General features: G+C 42.7%; 1 long non-coding RNA gene across 1 annotated transcript in view; it reads left to right on the top strand.

Annotated features, from left to right (window-relative positions):
• Nucleotides 1-4,116: 4,116 nt before the first annotated feature.
• LOC116686195 (uncharacterized) overlaps nt 4,117-7,245 on the top strand; it is a 13,804-nt gene continuing 10,675 nt past the window's right edge. Inside the window, exon 1 of the long non-coding RNA XR_004331177.1 lies at nt 4,117-4,253. This is a non-coding gene — a long non-coding RNA (uncharacterized LOC116686195). The remainder of the gene's footprint in view (nt 4,254-7,245) is intronic.

The following is a 7,245-nucleotide window of genomic DNA, read 5'->3' as shown; positions in this document are numbered from 1 at the left end:
ATACATAATCTTAACCTGAAAAGCTAGGTGGAGTACAAGTACCTAAAAATTGTACTTAATTACAGTACATTAGTGAATGTACTTAATTACTCTCCATCACTGATGTAGCAGAGTAGACATGTAAAGTAGCATTAAATGGAAATACTCAAGTAAAGTACAAGTACCTCAAAATTGTGCTAAAGAACCATTTTTTGAGTGAAATAACTGCTCTTTCCACCACTTCTAAACAGCCTTTATTTGAATTATTAAAGCCATAGTGCATAGTTTCTGTGTCCCCCATGAGGAATTCTAAGTGATGGCAACAAAAGCACATGATACAAGCCTTCCGTGATTGTAATTTGTGCATATAAAAATAAATATAAATGTAACTGATTGTGCTAAATGGGCTTATGTAGCGCCTGGTATCGGTCGCGGGGCCCTGAATTGAATCAAAATGGTTTTGTGGCTGATTTTGTGGTAAGTTAATTAAGTTAAATAAGTTGTATTGTTGTCCAAAGAATCCTGGCTCCGCCCCTAATTCTGATCCCTCTCTCTCTCTCTCTCTCTCTCCCTCTCTCTCTCTGTGTTCTTGTGGTACAGGTTGTACTTTTACAGCATCTACCTTTATACGTTCTGGTTCAGCACCAGGTGTACTTGATTCCCAGAACAGAGCCATAAAGTCGACCTTCGTCCCGACACGTGCAGAGCGAGTTAATGAACCTCCACCCCGACGCCGCTAACACCACCACCAAGTCTAAGTACAGACCTGAGATCAGCTAAATGTACTTAAAGTGTATCAGCATGACAGTGGATTCTGTGCAGTAAAACGTCTCCTGGGACTGATATCTCATTCTCCGGGACATCAGCAGATTGTATGTGTGATATTAGATATTAACACTTAGCTCTGGAAGCTTATTCCCCGGAGAGCTTATGTTTTTTGTTGCTTAGCGGTTTTTCTTTGGATAAGAGTGGCACCTAAGTCATGTTGCTGTCGCCGTGGTCCGGCTCCGCACCCTGCTACGTCCTGCTACGCCCTGATACGCTTTACAGTACCCTGCTACACCCTGCTACACCCTGCTATTCTCTAAAGTGCCCTGCTATGTCCTGCTACACCATGCTATGCCTGTCCACCCTGGTACCCCTGACTATTCTATAACAAAAGTGCCCTGCTATGTCCGCTACACCCTGCCACCCCTTCTATTTCTTAAAGTGCCTGCTATGCCTGCTAACCCTGCATGCCGCTAAACCCTGCTACACCCTGTAGTTCTACAGTGCCCTGCTATGTCCTGCTACACCATGCTATGCCTGCAACCCTGCCACACCCTGCTGTTCTACAGTGCCCGCTATGTCTGTACACCATGCTATGCCCTGTAACCCTGCTACACCCTGCTACGTTCACAGCCCTGCCATGTACTGCATACACCATTCTGCTCCGGCTACACCCTGCTACTTCTACAGTGCCAGCTCTGTCCTGCTACACCTGCTACACTCTGCTATGCTTACGTGCCCTGCTACACTTGCTATGTCCTGCTGTACACCTGCTACGCTCACCGGTACCTGCACGCCTGCAACGTACTGCTAACACCTGGACATATGCTAGTGCTCTACAGTGCCTTGATACACCATGCTATGTCGATCACAACTGCTACGCTTCTACAGTGCCCTGCTACGTCCTGCTACGCTCACAGTGGCAGGCTACAGCTACCTGCAAAGTCTGCTCCAACCTTGCTATGTTTACCAGGCCTGTACGCCCCTGCATACACCCTGCTAACTTGCTACGTAAACAGTTCCAGCTCGCGTTCTGCTACAACCTGCTCATCCTGCTACACATACAGTGCTTGCTATCAACCTGCTACACCTGTAGCCGCTTCTCGCTCTACAGTGCCTTGTAACCGTGCTACACATCTGCTACGGTCATGCTACATCAGCCTACGCCTGACTACAGCTACCTTGCTACACACCACTGCTACTCCTCGCTACGCTATAGCAGTGCCTGCTACACCGCCGTGAAATCCTCTGATCGTCCTGCTACGTCCTGCTACGCTCTACAGTGCCTTGCTACAACCCTGCTAACATCCGTGCTCGTCCGCATACATCCTGCTACGCATGCTCTGTCTGCTACGCTCACAGTTGCCTTGCTGACACACCCTGGCTACATCCATGTCCTCTGCTAATCCGCTTGTTACGCCTACCGTGCCTTGCATACATCTGATACGTCCATGTACGTCCGCTACACCTGTACATACTGTACGTCCCGGCCCCGTCAGGCTCCACCTACCAAGCCTGGGTCTGTCCCAGGTTTCTCCCTAAAAGGAAGTGTTTCCTCTCCACTGACGCACTAATTGCTCTTGGGGGGAAACTACTGGAATTGTTGAGTCTTTGTAAATTATAGAGTGTGGTCTAGACCTGCTCTATCTGTAAAGTGTCCTGAGATAACTCTTGTTATGATTTGATACTATAAATAAAATTGAATTGGATTGTTTTGACTGTTCAGACGGTTTGGACCCCCGTCAGGTTGAACTCTGCCCTCTGGTTCATCCTGAAACCTGATTGGATAACAGTAATGAACCAAAGGAAACCGACACACAATGAAACAAACACATGCCTACGTTGTGTAGCTGTGAGTGGAGATTAACGAAAAGGAGCGCACTGCTCTCTGCATTGTCATTTTATTGGTTCACACACTGATTACATCTGATCACAGTTTAATATTGATGAGACTTGGAATGCACACCATCGTCATTATTATCAGGACACGTATGATAACGTTAGAAAAAAAGAAAAGAAACCAAGCAAAGCTTTGTTTTATAAAACAGCCTTTTACTGTTCCTCAAGTCGTCTCCTGATCATAAAATAAAAATAAATCCCAAAGCTCCTCTGAAGCGGTTTAATCCTCCTGTTGTCCTCAGGTCAAATATGAACCTTTAACTAATGTCTATATCTGAAATATAGGTTTCTTTTTAACCAAGTCAACACGAAAATATGTATTGGATTCCTTACAACGCTCTTTAAAATACAATTAATCACTTTCATTCCTCTGATCTTAACTAGTAGTCAAAATAATTCATAATTTCTGATTTTTTATCTCAAATATTAGGTATAATTCTCTATAAATGAGGGTTTTTGACCATGAATTCCAAAAAGTATACAGTGTAAAACTAGTGGTAGTAAGGTGGTTTTATTGAAAACTAAAAAAAAAGTCTGAAAAAGGGACAAAAATGTCAAATCTTTTGTCCATTTTGGACCCGGGAGGACAACACGAGGTTAAACAGCACCTGGTGAAATCCTAATTAACGGAGTAAGGATTGTTTGAGAGGGACCGACCCCACGTGATCCTATTAAAGCCCTGATAGGAGGGTCTGGACCGGACAGGAAGGAGGTTCACGTCCTAAATGCAGTCCACGTCAGTGATTCTCAAATGGGGGTGCGTGTACCCCTAGGGGGACTCTGGAGGACTGCAGGGGGGACGTGAGGTATTCAACAACATGTTAAAAGGCTGTTGTCCAGAACGTAGTTTCTCATCATGTAGACTTCTTTTTTCCTACCAAAAATGTGTCGCCTTCTTTGGATCTAATCCTTCCTTCCTTCCTTCCTTCCTTCCTTCTGCCATTACAAGTTTCTTGCTTTTTTTGAAATTATGTCAGTTTTTGAAGTTTTTGATGCTATTTTTGACCTATTCCTTCCTTCCTTCCTTCCTTCCTTCCTTCATCCGTCCTTCCTTCCTTCCTTCCTTCCTTCCTTCCATCCTTCGTCCTTCCTTCCTTCCTTCGTCCTTCCTTCCTTCCTTCCTTCCTTCTTTCCACTTTTACAAGTTCCTTGCTTTTTCAAAGTTATGTCACTGTTTTTGAAGTCTTTGATGCTATTTTCGTACTATTCCTTCCTTCCTTCCTTCCTTCCTTCCTTCTACTTTTACAAGTTTCTCACTTTTTTCAGTCATGTCACTGCTTATGAGGTTTTTGATGCTATTTTCAACCTATTCCTTCCTTCCTTCCTTCTTACTTTTTACCATCTTTTTCCAAGGTTTTGTCTTTTTTATTTTACAGTTTTTGTCTTCTTTTCTCAGTTGCATATAAGCGTTTTTTTTCCAGTTACCAGGCTGTTGTTTAGCAGATCTATCAAAGAGATTTATCCATCTCTGACATCGCTGTACTGTTCCTCTTTAAATCAGCTCTTAATTTTTTTCTACCAAAAATGATTAGCTCAGGTCAGGGGGTACTTGGCTTAAAGAAACAATTCAAAAGGGGTACATTATTGAAAAAGTTTGAGAACCTCTGGTGGTACACCTACCAGGAAAGGTCAAGAATTTCCATATTACAAAAGCACAAGGATATGTAACGTTTGGGTCATATATTTACCCCGTCTGCAGGGGCGTAGCACAAGATTCTGGCCCCCTGCAGAAAGGCAGTTTCTATGGGCCCCTCTCCGCATCAATGAACAGTATAAATGATTAATTCTAGCATCTTGGTCTCACATGAGGGCCCTGGATCCCCGGTACCCGGTGACTTTTCTGTCTTCTCCTGGAAAAGATGGAGACAAGGTTTGTAACGGGAGAACGGGAATGGAGAGATATTTCCCCCTTCATAGAGCTGTGTAGATTGAATTATCACTGTGTGTTATCACACTTCAACTTCAACTTTCAATGCAGCAGACGTTACAGAAACTACAAAAAAATACACCAGATGAGGCGGATGCTGCACGCGGTCACGTTGCAAAGCATGAATGGGGTTGTTGCTCTGCGAGAATGAGGCAGGTAGGGAAACATCCCACTTTACTCACTCTAAAAAACCAGACTACACCACTGCTTAAATTTCAATGGGAGCCTACAAATGGTAACAAAATACACTAGAGCTGCAAAGATTAATCACTTAGTTGTTAACTCTTTTGATATTAATTGGATTGAGTCATTTTTTTTTTAAAGAAAAACAACTAGAAATTCTCTGATGTCAGCTTGTTAAATGTGAATATCTTCTAGTTTCTTCTCTCTCTGTGACAGCAAACTGAATTTCTTTGAGTTGGTCGTCTCGGGCTTTTGGGAAACACTGATCCCCATTTATTCAACATTTTCTGACACTTTATAGACCAAACAACTAATCTACTGTCCTCATTGAGGTTTATAGACCCCCCCCCCCCCCGTATCAACAAGCATTACGCCAAAATATCTTCCAAACAAGATCGGTCCAATAGTGTTTGATTTCTACTGAAGTTGGATTTCTTTAGCAGGTATTATTGAGGGATGAACTGCTGTGGAAATTGAGCCAAAGCCATCGTACAACACTAACAAGTCCTGGGACGACTGACTGTGTGACATTGCCATTTCTAGATTTAATCTCAGCCCCCCCTAAAAATCATAATAATACAAAAAATGTTGTGTGTGGCCAGGTTGGTTCAGTGGTGGAGCCGGCGCACCTACACTTTGAGGTTTATGCCTCGATGCAGAGATCCAGGGTTCAAATCCCACCTGTGACGATATCCTGCATGTCTTCCCCCCCCCCTTTTCTCACCTAGCTGTCCTATCAAATACAGGTGCAAAAGCCCCAAAAAAGTAGTCTTGAAGAAAGAATACATTTAAAAAAAAAAAAAATCTATTTTAGTGTTAGACTTTGCAAACTTGTCTGTTAGTGACAGAGGAAAAAAAATGTCAGGTTCAATGGGCTTGAAAGAGGGTTTATATCCTGTGTCGCTGTCACCAATGCTATGTAACCCTGGGGTGCTAACCCCCCCCCCGCCCTGTATTTAACACAATATTTGAAGCTGATCGGACGAAAGCTCTAGGAGGAGTTCGTTAAAGTACGACATGTGGAAATGGGCAAAATCACACTAATTTTGCACATTCAAAACAAAATGGCAGACTTCCTGTTGGGTTTAGGGGGGGGCTACCATGGAGTTTTATGTCCGCCCTGCCATGATACATATGTGTACCAAGTTTCGTGAGTCTACGATAAACATAGTGCAGGGGCTGAATTTTCGTAATATTGTAGGTGGCGCTAGTGAGCCATTTTGGTGCGCCTATTCCCGAGTTTGTGTGTCGGATAATGTGCAGTAATTCTCGGTTGTTAGATGTTGGCGCCCCAGCAAAGACTGGTACATTGGTGATTTTTACCTTTTGGAGATACGTGGTTCTCACAGGGCAGGGACCTCTGTGTTGGGACACTGTACCAGAACCATGGGCTGGATCAACCTTTATTTTGGATGTCGGGTCAAGTTGTTTGGACTCGTGATTTCCTAAAAATCCTGGCTAAGCGTCCCTGGTATCAGTGCATTTATTAGCTTTTTAAAATACCTTTTTAAAATGCATTTTTGTGTCTTTTCTTGTAAAGTGCGTGGTAAAAAGCGGCATTTAATTATAAAAAGCAGAGCATAATCTAAACTAAAGATATGATATTTAACTTTTCTGCATTCAAATGTCTTAAAAGAACAATGTTCTATACGTTGAGTTGTATATTTACATTCTCCCAAATGTTTATCCAGTTTTAGGACACATTTTTTTATGATACGCTTTTTAAATCTCTGTGGTTTTTAACTCTATGTATGAAATGGATGAAATATTTGACTCGATGGACGTCTGTTGTCTTCCTGTCGACCGTGCAACTTTTAGTTTTTTCGGGTCAAAATTCCCCCCCAAAAAATCCTCCAATGTTTTGGTCGTCCACCCAATTTTTTGTCACTTTTTCTAAACTCTTCTTGTAGATCTTTTCGACGTTCTTTGTCCCTTTTTTGGCGTTTTTTTAAACGTTTCTCATCAACTCTTTTTGAATGCAATGAAATTGAATAAAACACCCAAGTTCCATGAAAAGTATAGTGAATTGATCATTTATTTTGCTTGTGAAGACTCCATCCTACACCCAAATTTCTGATAGAAGAAACTTTTTGAAATTGAGTCAAATTTGACATCGAGGACAAACGGAGGGTTAATTTCTCGGAGAACCGAGCTGAGCAGCGTGTCGTCGACGGGCCAAAACAGAGGCGGAGAAACTCCGATTTTTTAAGGTGTATCTGCTCTGATCAGTGTTTGTTTTGGAGAGGAGGAGACCTCTGAAGATGAAAACCCTCCTGAACAAGGAACACTGAAGGAATCCTAACGGTAGACGGGGAAAGTGTCGTTCAAGGCCCTGATTCACCAACCCGACGGTCTCACATTTCACTAAAATAGTTCCCAGAAACGTGTTTTTGGAAACATTTTAAATTTGAAATCAGACGTGCAGCGGCTGAATCTTCATTTCAGATCGACTGAGGTCAGTTTAACCCTCGTGTTGTCTTCCCGTCAAA

This window comes from Etheostoma spectabile, unplaced genomic scaffold (assembly GCF_008692095.1).
Source record: "Etheostoma spectabile isolate EspeVRDwgs_2016 unplaced genomic scaffold, UIUC_Espe_1.0 scaffold325, whole genome shotgun sequence".
Taxonomy (NCBI): Eukaryota; Metazoa; Chordata; class Actinopteri; order Perciformes; family Percidae; genus Etheostoma; species Etheostoma spectabile.
The sequence above is the reverse complement of the archived record's forward strand: the minus strand, read 5'-3'. Positions and strand labels throughout refer to the sequence as shown.